Below are 14,360 nucleotides of genomic sequence, written 5' to 3'. Positions count from 1 at the left end.
TGCTCCTCTTCCTCTTCATCTGCATTCGATTGTAATGAAGCTTATGCTGGGAGTTACCCATCGCTAACGTCCAGGAGCAGACATGGCTGAGCACACGTACACACTCCTCTAACACACACTCTGTCTGTCTGTCTCGCTCTCTTTCTGTCTTTTACCCATCATCCCTCTCCTTCTTACTGTATGCCCCCATCTCTGCTTCCCCTCATCCTGAAATCTGCAGGTGCAGTGTCAGCAACTTGCAGTGTCATCATCAGGACTTGCATGCCAACAGCACCAAGAGAGGGGAGGAGAGGAGCTACAGTAAAAAAAGAAGGTAGGAAACACTGTTTAATAAAGAAATGCAGTACAGAGAGTAATGCAGCAATTCACAGGGGTCGAACACTCTAAAAGCAGTGGTTCAAACAGCAGCGATGCAAATGAATGGTTAAGTTCGAACTTAACATTGAACTTTGGTGCAATTTGGATTTAGTGCTGAAAAATGTTTGATTATGGATCTAATAACAGAAAAGCACTAATCAACACAAGTGTTTAGCTTCAAAGGGTACACTAGGAATGATAAACTTCTGTCTCCATCGTTACCAAAACAAAGAGATGTCTGAGAGTCAAATTAAATGTGATAAATATTTGTAGATAGAAAAGAGGAAGAAAAGAGAGAAAGCAACATAGTTGCTGAACATTATGAATGAGAGGAGCGATGGAAATAAACAGAGGGATGGGAAAAAGGAAGAATGCATCTATAATATGTTGTAGTGCCCCCTGTGAATCATCATCAAAGTTTAAAAGCAGACACTTGTGGTGAGGAGACTAAAGGTGCCCGTGTGCTCCAACCGAAGCGTTTTAAACCCCCTCCAGCCACACCTTTCTGACACACACACACACTTTTCACCTTTCTAACTTTCAGAAACCGTCACTCTGACATTCATGCCCACTTCCAGCCCGTTCTCATTCCCAGGGCGTCAAATACCGACACTTTGTCACGGCCGTCGGCGCTTGATACCGCTGCACAAGGCACCCTTGTGTATGAGATGCCCCGAGCTTTCCATTAACTGCAATGTAAACTAGGGATGCACCGATACCGATACCAGTATCGGGTATCGGGTCTGATACTGTGCTCATGTACGCAAAACGGCTCCGATACAACGGCACCGATACCAGTTTACAGCAGCGTTACGTTAACCTCTCGTCACCATCTTTTGGGTCCTATCGCACGCGCTCCCGCTCCACCTCCCTGACGGTGCGGGCGAGACGGACCGGTGGTGTGCCCGACCCCACGGGGCCAGGATCCCACCTCAGCCGGCGTGCGCCGGCCCTTACTTTCATTGTGCCACGGGGTTTTGCTTGTACCCTCTGACTTGCGCGTGCGTTAAACTCCTTGGTCCGTGTTTCAAGACGAGTCGGGTGGGTTGCAGACATCGCCGCAGACCCCTAGCACCTTTTACGTGGGCCGAGCCCCACTCTGGGGGCATGATGCGGCTTGGGCGCACTAAGGACAGTCCGCGCCGGTGACACTTTGCACCGCCTCGTACGCAGGACTCTCCAGCCTGACGTGTGTCGCTCACACCCTCCAGCTGGCTGTTAACGAGGGTCTTTTGGCACAGAGAAGTACTCGTATCGGTACTCGGTATCGGCGAATACCCAAATGTAAGTACTTGTACTTGTACTCGGTCTGAAGAAAGTGGTATAGGTGCATCCCTAATGTAAACCCATCTGCGGCAACAGTAAAATGCTTAGGGAAAGTGCGCCGGGAATGACTGTGGTGATGTAGTTTAAAGAGCAAAAAAAGGCAAACAAGGCGGGCGTGAGGGGAGGTGGACGGGTCCAACAAACACAAAGCTTTTATCCAGGAGCCCGCTGTTCGTGTCCCGTACGTTACGTTTCAACTTCACGTTACAATCAACTGGTGGTTCATGTCCCGTGTTCACCACGTCAAGTCACATTTTCACTGTACAAACATAGTCATTTTAAATCCAACCATGTTGTTTTTTCCTAAACCTAACAATGTGGTTTTGTTGCCTAATCCTAAGTAAATGTTTTTGTATAATTCACAACATTAATCATGTGTTAACTGCAAGCAAAAAATGACGCAGAGGGGTCTGACAAAGCGTCAGGATGTGACGAGTTTGGATGAGAACGTGTTGCCACTTCACGCTGTGATCGACCAGGTGGTTCTGAGAAAGTAGGCAGCATTTGAACTTCTCTCTCAAGCTCTCTTTTTTTTCATTCTTTACACAACTATTTCCGTTACTTTTGACGAATGTCTTCCAGGAGAGACTGTCTGAAAATGTACGCCATTTTCTTCATATTTAGACTATCTTTATGTCTCACTCCTCTCTATGACGGCCGGCTTTTCTCTCCACCTTCGAGTGTGGCCGTTTGGAACAATCAGACGCTTTTGCCTTTCGACATTATCGGACTACATGTGATAGTACTAGTTCTTGTCGAGCATACCCCGAGTAGAAGGGCAGGAAGGTGTGTTCAAACTGTCATTGAGTCACACTACTCAGCCTACTTGGGGAAGCCTTTCCTAGAGTTTTAGGAAGAAAATGATCAAACCAGACCAGAGGACCGAAACTAGACCAAGAGCTGCTGACAGAGGCTGATTCTCGGCCCGCATCAGCCCAAGACTGCAGGTGTAAACTTGGTTGTCCAGTGCCAGAACAGAACACAATGTGTTAACAGTTACAACCAGCCTGACTATCTAAAGAACAGCAACTCCAAGGACATTTGTGTCGAACTACTGCATTTTGGTGGTGGTTTGGGCACCTTGTGAGAATGTCCCTCCCTCCACATTGCAGGAGTTCAACGCATGGCCAGCTGGCAGGAGGAGTGGGAGGGCTTGGGGATGCCCTGTTCAATGGAAAAGGACATTTATGCTGCTCTGCTTGCTCTTGACTTGAAAATAGAGGGATAGATTGACAGATGGATGAATCAATAGACGGATGGAAACTCCTACTCCTACTGCCTATAGGGAGTTTCAAGAAGATTTACCATACACATCAGCCTTTACGAGCTGGCTGGATGATAGTGGGCAGGCATTTATGTCAATCAACCTGACCCACGATACACAAGCGTAGGAAATTCACTGGTAACATATCGTAGCACAGGAAAACATACAGAGCTACATCTTATTAGTTACAAGTATTTTTCTACTGAAGCACTGCAAAATCAAGAAAGCTTAATGGGCCAAAATGTGTGGAATTTGATGTGGTGTGTGTCAGGACAGCCATCTCTACTAACAACTATTTTAGGTGTGTGATTTTCAGTTGGTGAGTTATTGGCTAAAAAAAGTGTTTTTTATGGCACCACTTCAGTCTCATCTGGCCAATGGGTCTAATTTTACCCTAGTAGTGAATGAGTTTTATCTGGAAGTCTTGGTTGATGTGTATGGTTTCCGAGATTCAACTTTTAAGGAAGAAGAGAAAGAAGAAGGAGACAGAAAACAAGAGCTATAATAAAAATACAATAGATAAAATAATGGTATGAAGTTCAGTTGCAGAACACAGAAAGCCAGTGAACAGCTCCGACTCTTTTGATATGCACAGAGGACACACTGTAGTGTAAAACAACACACTATAAAAATACATCACCGTCCATGACATTTGCACTGACTTCTCCACATGTCACTGCTTTAATATTGCTCTTTCTCTTCCTGGCACAGCTATATAATTTTGTATCCGTCTCTCTCTCTCTCTGGTCCAGATGTGAGTGAATGTAAGTCATTAGTGGAGAATGTATTAGGGTGTATCTGGGTCAGGCAGCACACTCCCTATGGCAGTAGCTGCAGAATCTTGTCATAGTAGACAGCTGTTATATAAGAAACACTAGCTGGCCAGTTCTGCAGAGGGAAAACTGTGCACTGTTAGTCGGCCTGCAACAGCTCAGCAGTCACACCTCCACCAGTACTATATTGATATCAGCATGTAGTTTCAGCCACAGTGTTTCAAACTGTTGCAACTTTTGCAGGAACAACACATTAATTCAGGAATAGTAATTTTACATTAACTCGCCCCTGGCTGAGCACACAACAAAACACATAATCAAAGCTTAACATCCACTTCTCCCCTAAATATATGACCTTATTCCACACTGACTGACAGTTTCATGTACAGTATATTCTGTATCATCTTGTTAACTCTTCATTGAAGCTACAGATTACTTTCTTGGTTAATCGATCAATAAATTGGCATAAAATATTGATAAAAGCCCATCACGGGTTCCCACAACAGTCCAAAATACTGTTCAGTTTACTACTAGAAGACTAAGAAAACCTTCAAATATTCTCAGGAGGGTCTAGCCAATAAATTGTTGAAACGATTAAAAAATGACAAAACGATTAAGAAAACTGCAAAAAATTATGAAATTGTTGCAGGTTAATTTTCTGTCTGCTCTGAACGTATCCATTAATTGACTATTCATTTCAGCTAGAGATGTTTACACTGTGAAATACAATATTCAAACTATTAGTGAAATACTCAATCTCAAGACCTTTTTTTATGGATGCACCGTTCCATCAAATGAAAATATTCTAGATGACTTTTGTTGATATCGTTGACAACTTTGGTATTGGCTTTGACACTTTTCATCTCATATAATTTCATAAAAAAGTTCATAGTAAAACGACCTCGTGCCCACAACACTGTAGTGTGCACATACACTGACAGTTAGCTAAAATAGCATCTCATTGAAAATGCACTGTTGACTGTATGACTGTTGTGATTAAGCTTAGCACAATGTACAGTGTTCTCATACACCGTTCATGGCTATACCAACGAAAAGTAATGCAATGTAATTTGTATATATCCCACAAAATAAGTTTGTATGTAATCCACATAATGACGAACTAGGAGTATAAAGAGCGACAAATGCCGAGGAGGTCGGGGTGGATAGGTGGATCAAAAAACACCAGACACACCCCGTGCTAAACCAAAAGTCAATGTTGATTTGTCACGTAACTTCCGTACTCAAGTTATGCCACTTCTGGTGTTATTTTAAGCCAAAGCACAATCTTTTCCTAAACCTAACTAAGTAGTTTTGTTGCCTAAACCTAACCAAGTTGTTTCCTGTGAAGACAGAAGTGTATTTTGAAAGGACTTAATGCATGTAACGAGCAGAAATTGACACGTGTTGCTGGACATTCGTAGGAAAATGCTCCAAAAATGAGGAATAACTTTTCGTACAATATCATACATAACTGTTGTATTAGGATTTGTTGCAATGTAACAGACAGAATGACAGTGAGCTGATATTATAACACTGCCACAGTGTCGTCATCATCACAGTGACACTATAGTCACATTCCTGTCTTAATTAAAAGTAATTTCACAGTATAAACACTAATGACAGGAACTAAACAGGTAATGAACACACTGATGCTACAGAGGAGACAGTACCTTTGGATCGCACAGGGACGCAGCCTAGACCGAGACAAGCCAAAGCCATGGTCAGCAGCTGTCTACTCTCTCTTCTTCTTCTCCTCTTTTTTGTCTTTCTGTGTCGCTCCTCCCTTCCTCCTGCAGACTCCTTGTCATCTGTCTGTCAATAATGCCTCCTTATTTACTCCTGCAGACCTTCCTGAAACATTCCTGTGCAAGTCCAACATCCAGACTAGCAACATCTGCAGACACAGGCCCTCCCCCTCCACCTCCTCACCCACCCACCTGCTGTCCCTGCTCTCTCTCCTCCCTTCAGCCGACCCAACACGTCACGGTAAAGAAATATTTCTCCTTTTGTCCACCTGTCATGTGGACGTTTCACTTTGGCCTCTCCGAGAGCTACATGGCACTCGCGAGGAATGATGCACCTATGCTTCATCACAAACTCAAAACATTTCTCTGTCCCGTCTCTGTTGTCTCTCTGAGTCACCCCCGTCCGCCGGTATGAGATGGTAGGGTCCTGCCTGGGCATGGCCTGTCCCTGACCGTAATCTCTTTATGATGCAGTAATATGTGGAGGGAGGGGGGTTCAGCCACAAAGTATTAATGTATTAATCCACCACATGCTGGGAATATGTATCACGTGTTCAATCTTTCTATTGCTGCCACCAAAGAGTGATGATCTAAGTGTGTGTGTGTGTGTGTGAGAACACCTGACCGCGTTGGTGTAAAAGCATTTATTTCTACAGTCAAATAATCCTTAAAAACAATGAGGCCGAAATTGGACGGAAATCTGAAAGCAAATTATTCTCAATATCATTCAGAGTCCTCATCAAGGAAACTTTGTCTTTGTCAACATTCCCATGCGGTTGCAAAATAAACAGCATGACACACGCACACACACACACAGACAGAGAGAGTGTACGAGCACCCTGCCCGGTAATCTGCTGTAATCTGGAGCTCTGGCAGTTCACTGATTTTGGAGTAGAGCTGGCGGAGCTGGCAGTCTGCTCGAGGAGCTTTCAGCCTCCCGCCGTGGCCGGGAACGACACAGACACACCAAAAAATATCTGCGCACACACATGCGAACCGAAGCCTCCACGTGTCTGCACGCGCTTCACCGCAGTGGTCAACATCAGCACAAACGGGAGGGTCGTGAATATTAAATGTGCAGACGTTCCTTGTGGCTTGTCTCAGTTATTTGCAGCAGTTTGTCTAAACAGGACTGCTGGTAGGCCTTTAATAGCTCGTCGTCCCTGGGGTTGTTTGTCAGTCGTGGTATTGAGTGATGTATGAAACATCACGGCCGGATCATAGACCTTTCAACCGCACATGAGCTGCGTCGGAGCCTCTTGGATAGTGGCTTGTCCTGCCTGGGGAGCTTAGGCCAAATCACTTAATCAGTATCATCTTTTAAGTTACTTAAAACACACTTTTACAGGCTTGTTTTTATGTAGGAATCTTTTTTAGATTTGTATAAAATACATCTATTCCTGCCCCCCTCTGTTCCTCTCTATATTTGTCTCTATATTTTTGTCCGTGTCCTCCTTTCACACAAAATGAATAAATCATACTACCCCCATTCCCTTTACCCAGCTGCACACCTGCACTATTGTTCAGCCTCCCTCCTCAATCCCTCTGTTCTGGCCCCTCTGACCTACGCAACATTCATGTTATAACAAGTCTGTGTGTGTGTGTGAGACAGTGTGCACATTTCTATAAGGGTTTGAGGGCTTTCTGTAACGGCGAGCAGAGGTGAGTCACAGTGTCTGACAATAAATCCAAAAGTCTTATTTATAGCAGCCACCACGTCACAGTGAGCCCGACGAGCCAGAGAAAATATCAACAACATAACAGCAGGTTAAATGTTCAAGGGATTATTTCCTGGCTCTGCACATGCTGTTTACTCAATATTACCAGACTCCAGTGATAGTGCTCCTGTGCTGCCCCTTAGTGGCCCAGCATGAACACTACACAGATTCAGAGACAACGCTGTATGTATGTGTGGACTGTAAGTGCTCAGTGGATTTGTGAGTGCTGCCATGTGTTTATCACATAGTTTCTATATGTTAAGACTGAAAGAAGGGATGATCCAACTGAAAAACAAGTCAACCAAAGTGTACATACTGTAGTAAACATATTGATGGAGAAAATAAGGTCACTATTCTGTGGAACAAAGCAGCATTTTGTTAATTAACGGCTGGAAATGCTACACTGCCATTGTAGTGGACTTCTCATCCATTCTCTGATTTTCGTTAAAGGCATAGTTTGACATTTTGGAAAATAAGTTTATTTGCTTTTTTTTTGCAAGTTAGATGAGGCAGTCAATATCACTGTCTCTCATGTCATGTACCAACCCATTTTTAAAGCTTACTAATCAATATATTGCTTTTGTTTAACTTTGGGGTGAGACAGGTTAACTTTCCTCTAGCTTCCAGTCTTAAGATAAGCTAATTGTCTCCTGGCTCCAGCTCCATACTTAAAAAAATAATTCAACATTTTGGGAAAAAGGACTTACAGTTGGAGTTAAATGATAAGACTGTTACCACTCTCAGATCTGTACAGTAAATACTGTATACTGCAAGCAGCTGGTTAGCTTAGCTTAGCACAAAGGCTGGCAACAGGGGGAAACAACTAGCTTGACCACGGTTACTCGGCCTAGCCAAGAAATGACCGGCACAATACCCCCGTAACACCACAACGTGTTGTTTTTACACTTCCGTTTTTGTACAACAGTGTTAAAGAGGACCTATTATGCTTTTGTGCTTTTTCTCTTTCCTTTAGTGTGTTAAATAGTTTTATTGTGCTTGTAAACGGTCTGCAAAGTAACAAAGCCCAAAGTCCACACCAAAGGGAGATACTCTCCCCCACAGTAACACTGCCTTGCCTGGTGATGTCGCCAAGTAACATTTTTGCATAATACCTGACTAGCGGATAGTTTGGCACGCCCTCGAACAAAGCTAGTTAGAGCGGAGCTGGAGTAGAGTCCGAAGAGTTTGGTTTGGTTGACTAATCACAACAGAGCATGCCAGCTGGTGCTGCAGCACAGCCGGTATTAGCTGTGTAAGAAAATATCGAGATATTATGTTTTGCGATACTGTATAGATTCTCCAAAACGCTGTATTGATTTTTAATTAACCTCTTAAAAATCTGACAGCCCGCCAGCGGACCTGGTCGCTATTCTGACTTTCGGAGGTTTCAGGAGGCTCAGTTTTAAAGCCAGAGTGAAGATACTGGTATCATATGAAACTAGAAAGCCTAAGGAATCGTGAATATTAGATGTGCAGATGTTCCTTGTGGCTTGTCTCAGTTATTTGCAGCAGTTTGTCTAAACAGGACTGCAGGGAGGCCTTTAATAGCTCGTCGTCCCTGGGGTTGTTTGTCAGTCGTGGTATTGAGTGATGTATGAAACATCACGGCCGGATCACAGACCTTTCAACCGCTTATGAGCTGCATCAGAGCCTCTTGGATAGTGGTTGTCCTGTCTGGGGAGCTTAGGCCAAATCACTTAATCAGTATCATCTTTTAAGTCACTTGAAATACGCTTTTACAGACCTGTACCATTGGTACCAACCATGTCATACTTGCATGTTGCGAAAATGGGTTGTATGGGTACCCACGAGTCTCCCCTTTACAGACATGCCCACTTTATGATAATCACATGCAGTTTTGGGCAAAAACCATGTAGTTTATTTTGCTTGCAGTACAAATGTGTTACTTTCACCTATTCTAAAATGATGTGTTTGAATATTTCTGCATACTGGGGTCCCTAAACAGTCTTTGAAATACATAAATTGGGTATCACAGTAAAGCTGAGACTCTTGTGGATCCAATGAGTCCAACAGTATTCATGTGTGATGATGTTAGTCCCCAAGTAGCCATTTCACATAGTGACTTTTTTAACTCAGATTTTATACAGTACATATGATGGTGTGTCTTTATACTATGATAGTTTTCCCAAAATTAGATTTGAAAAAAATAGCAATATATTGCCTTGCTTACAGTACCGCAATATATCTCAATATATTGAATTGTTACCTCTGTATCATGATATATATCACATTGCCAGATTCTTGCCAATACACAGCCCTAGTCAGTATGAGATAAATAAAGCGATTTTTGAACATTAAACCACGTAAACATGTTCTAGTAGAAAACCCCAAATACAAGTATGCACCTGTAAATAAGCTTAATAGGTCCTCTTAAAGACAACTCGATACAACAGGTGTAACAATATCATGTGTTGTAAACAAGATATAAAATGTTAAATAGAATTTTAAATGTCTTGGTAGGTGGATTTTTTTTAACTTTGGACAGAGCCAACTGCCTGCTGGCTGTAGCTCCATATTTACCAGACAGATCTGAGAGTTATATCGATCTTGTCATATAAATCTCTGCAAGATAGTGAATAAGCCCAAAATGTCAAACTATTCCTTTAGCACAGAGTCATGGGTCGAAAGGCCAATACCAAGACATGGAAGTAGCAATAATGAAATTACAAAGGGGAGAAGTAAATATTAAGTGTAATTGATTGCCAAGCCTGTATATGTTCTGTTAACTTTAGTCTTTAACCTCAGTAAATTCTAAGTTTTTGGCTCAGTTGCACACGTAGCAGTGCTTAGTTGAATATACACAAACAATTTGACAAAAGAAAGATATTTTGTCTCTGTTTGGAAGAGAATAGTTTAAAACTATATATTTTGCACTCAATGTGAGGCACAAAAACATCAGAACAAGTCCAAATCCCACATTTCTGTCGGTGGAGAAAAGCAGCAGCAGCAGATCAATGTTTTATCATCTCATGTTGTTGTAGGGCCTCCTCTCCTTGCTCAACCCTTTGTGAGGCTTCTGTATTTCCCCAATCCTCATCAATATTGCAGAATTGTTCCTAAAGAGGCAGTAATCAGGGAAGGAAATATGGAGAGAATAATAGAGTAGCGTAAACTACAGGAAAACAGTTTCTATTCTATCCTAATTGGTCGATAGTAATTCCTGTGTCTTTTGTCTGAACAGTGTATTTGTTTGGAAACATGCAGACAAATTAGCATGAATTTACACACACACACACACACACACCCGCACACACACACGGTCTCAAACACATACATTGACTGTGTTCAAAATCACATACTAACATACTGCATACTACATACTCAATCAGTATGTCCTGCATACTTCCTATTAAGACGCTTAAGTATGCCATTACCAGTAGACTGTTCACACTGTAGTCAAGCAATATTCTCTGCCTCACAGTCTGAAGAGCTGCAGAGCATGTTGGGGCAGATGATTATGTTCAGGTGGGATGCCGATTTAGAATTTTTTTTCTGACCAATAGCCGACACTCATTAACCGTTAACTGACAAGATTAGTGCCTTGCATTAGTGCTGTACGGTCGAAGTGCCTAACAAGCCACCCAGCGGCAATGATAAATGCACAAACAGGTTTATCATTTATCGCCATACTTGCCAACCTTGAGACCTTAAAAAAGGGAGGATTTCAAAACCAAAAAATTTGAGTTTCAGGGACCCTTTTTCCTGCATCCTGGTGACTTTAAAAGAGTGAAAATAACAAAATATTAACTTCACTGCAACATTTTTTATGTTAAACTTTTGATTTAACCTTTAACTCCCGATGAAGAAAACTGAATAATTTTCCCCTCCGGTGTGAACTTGGCGTGTGAATCTCTAGCATAAACTAATATTAATCCATTTTCATGTATTGAGTATTTCAATCTCTCAGTACTCTCCATTTCTCTCTCCTTCTCTCACTCACTGAAGGTCCTTTCAGACAACGCGACAACGGCACCACTGCGCTCTGAAACCTATTATTTCCAATGGCTTGCGCCATACCACGATTGCTTTTCGCTGCATCGAGCAAAGCCCAACTTCGAGCGCTGCACGCTGTGGCGAGCGCAGCTTAAACATGAGCTCAAACTGAGCTGTGTCGCGAGCATAGACTGCTCTCTGCCGCCGGGAAACGACAGTTGGTGTATCTCTATTGTCGTCCGGGTGGAAACAGTATGGATTATACACACTGTTCACTTCCAGAAACAGGCTAAGATAACAAAAAGGAAAAAAAAGTGTGAAAATTTGCCATAAATCGGAAGAAATACGGGAGAATTGTGAACCCGGGAGGAAACTGGGAGAGGGCAATGAAAAACGTGAATCTCCCGGGAAAATCAGGAGGGTTGGCAAATATGTTTATCGGCAGCTGCAGAGTATGCGCAAAACAGACATCTGAGTCCCCAGTTCACTTGAGTTACTGTAGCAGCCATGATGCTGTGTGTATTGTTGTCGACACATGCAGCCACTTTCTCAGTAAAAGTCTCCGCTGCATCAGTCAGCTGCAAGTCTGTCAGCTGTGTGTCTGCCTGGCGTACTCTGTCAGGGTGTCTGTCCGTGTATTGCAAGCCCAGCGTAACGTTAGCGAGTGTCCGGTCGAGAGACAGAACTTGTGTGTGTGTGATGACGAATATGAAGTTATCAGTAACGTTATAGCTGTGAAAATATACAGTGCAGTGTGTGTACAGTTTATTTTTCAGTGAACCAGCTTTTCTCCTTTAAGTGACAAGCCGCTCCTCTGAATTTAGCTCAGCTTTTTATTTCCTTTTTAATATTTCTTTTAACCGTTTAACTGTTAGCCTTAATTGGTCAAAATTCTTATTGTCTCATACTCATAAATTCTTGCTAATCTAGTGTACACCCGGGCATTTCTCACCTACAAAAAATCCACATACTATGCAGTAGGAACACACTACATACTGAATTTTATGTCATACTTGGTATGAGCAGTATGTTAGTATGTGATTTCAAACACAGCCAGTGTCACATGGGGTCTTTGGGTTTGGATTAACTGTTATGACTGGTAAGTGACACGCTGTACATTTGTCTGCTTGCATAAGTTAGTTAACATGGATTTTAGTGAATAGCTCAATCTCTAGAATAGAACAAACAAATCCCCTCCTCTATGTTTCTAGCTTCCCTAACAACTACTTCAAATCACAAATCAGACAAAAGACATCTTTTGACTGTTGTGTGACGTTTAGACTGATGCTATACAGGAGCTGGTTTCCTCTCTCGGTTTGAGACTCCATATGTCAGCTCCCAGTGTTGGACCTGCTGTGTTTAGCTTCTGTTTCTTTCTTTCTTTTGATAAACAGACACTACTCTGAATCAGAGGTTCTTTTTGTCCGTTGACCCTTTAAAACATCATAATACTTTCATGCTGTAATAGCTGTGTGACATACAGTAGCCTTCATGAGGCAGAGTGGGGAACAGATCATCCACATGCAATTTGTCCTTTACTCCATTTGTTAAAAACTACAGTGCCCAGCTGTTTTAGGGACATACTGAGTCTTTTAAAAGATGAAATTGTATTTGTGAGTCTAGATTAACATCTTCAGTAGAAATGAATGGGCTCAGGGCTGAAAGCCACAGACAGTAGGGAAGTTACTAAGTGTTGAGAAACAGACTAATACCAGGTTCAGACTACACAACATCAGCCTGATAATAGCCCAACCTGACAGGTGTAGTGCACCGGCATTGAAAATGGGCGTCGTTGTATCCCGTATCATAGTCTACTACTGGGGTGGGACGGCTGTGAGGTAGAGCGGGTCATCCACTAATGGGATGATCGGCGGTTCGATCCCCGGCTACTCTGGTCAGCATGTCGAAGTGTCGTTGGGCAAGATACTGAACCCCAAATTTGCTTCCGAAGGCTGTGCCATCGGTGTGTGAATGAGTATTTAGATTAGATCCTGATGGGCAGGTTGGCACCTTGCATGGCAGCCTCTGCTATCAGTGTATGAATGTGTGTGTGTGAATGCTGACATTGAGTGGTTGGAAGACTGACGCCTCATGACGTCCCGGCAAAAAGAGTAGTGTGTCAGAGTTTTGGTATGTTGTGAACGTAGACTGTATATAAAGATGGACGACATGACATCTTGATTGCCCCCTGGTGGCTGGCTGCTGTATAGGTCATAAAGCCCGCCTCCTCCATGTTAGTGGATGGGACATGGGCCAAACTGAAAAGTAAAAGAACACGTCAAAGATTTTCCCAAAAATGGTTACTGTCATTTTAGGTAGTTCTCATCATGCTGATGTATGTTCAAGTGTTCATTTTTCTGATAAGTTTGGTTTTAATTAGTTATTTGATGCTGTAAAAAGGGGGTGAGACGTTATGATTGGTGGCTGTGAGTCTCTCTCGCTGACGAGCTGCGGCCGTGCTCGGCTCGCGATTGGTTCGGGCGGGTGACCTCGATACCGCGGCTCCACCGCCCGATCACTACTGTGCACACTCTGGCTCCAAATGACGTCAAAATCTCAAGATGACAGCCCCCGTATCCAGGATATTTTGGCTTCACTTCTGTACAGTGGGAGGAAGTAGAGACGCGTCGTCCATCTTTAAATACGGTCTATAGTTATGAAAGACGGCAAGATTAATCACGGGCCAACGGCGGCCAAGTCACAGCAAGAATGTATGACTCTATAATCACATAATCTGACACAGTGACCATTTTAACAGATAAAAAAATATTGTTTATTGTTGGTTTTTGTCTTTGCTTTCAATAATGAAAATACATAATCATGCCAGTGTAGTCCTTAAAGCCCACAAATAATGTTGTTCTCAACTAACTAAGATAACTCAACATAAAGTAGTCTATAGCCGTTTAGTTTACAGCACTACAAGAGGCGTTTTGTTTTCATCTCATAACATAACATCTGATATCATCTCTGTATAGACCAGCGGCAGGAGGGCGGGAATAAACGCCACTATCATGACAACAATGATGAGTGTGTGTGTGTTTTCATATTGTTCTCTGTGTGTGTGTGTGTGTGTGTGTGCTTGTCAAACACACTTCAGCCAGCATTATTCTGTGCCACTGCATGTGTGTGTGTGTGTGTGTGTGTGTGTGTGTGTTTATGAATGCTTCAGCCATGTTGGTGGAATGGCACGAGACAAGCCATCGCCCATGTTATTTTTAACTGC

General features: G+C 42.8%; 1 protein-coding gene and 1 long non-coding RNA gene across 10 annotated transcripts in view; one reads left to right on the top strand and one right to left on the bottom strand.

The window, feature by feature from the left end:
- nhsb (Nance-Horan syndrome b (congenital cataracts and dental anomalies)) overlaps window positions 1–14,360 on the bottom strand; it is a 71,112-nt gene that overhangs the window by 16,684 nt on the left and 40,068 nt on the right. The window lies entirely within an intron of this gene.
- The window catches only part of LOC119475479, a 55,557-nt gene that overhangs the window by 18,484 nt on the left and 22,713 nt on the right, over window positions 1–14,360 (top strand). For 5 of the 6 annotated variants that reach the window (XR_005203798.1, XR_005203799.1, XR_005203807.1 and 2 more), the window contains 2 exons: window positions 221–313; window positions 5,566–5,706. This is a non-coding gene — a long non-coding RNA (uncharacterized LOC119475479). Of the gene's footprint in view, window positions 1–220; window positions 314–5,565; window positions 5,707–12,273; window positions 12,277–14,360 lie in introns of all 6 variants that reach the window. The other variant, XR_005203803.1, reaches the window with a different exon arrangement.

The sequence above is a fragment of the Sebastes umbrosus genome, chromosome 2 (assembly GCF_015220745.1).
Source record: "Sebastes umbrosus isolate fSebUmb1 chromosome 2, fSebUmb1.pri, whole genome shotgun sequence".
Classification (NCBI taxonomy): domain Eukaryota; kingdom Metazoa; phylum Chordata; class Actinopteri; order Perciformes; family Sebastidae; genus Sebastes; species Sebastes umbrosus.
This window is presented reverse-complemented; position numbering and strand designations above follow the sequence as displayed.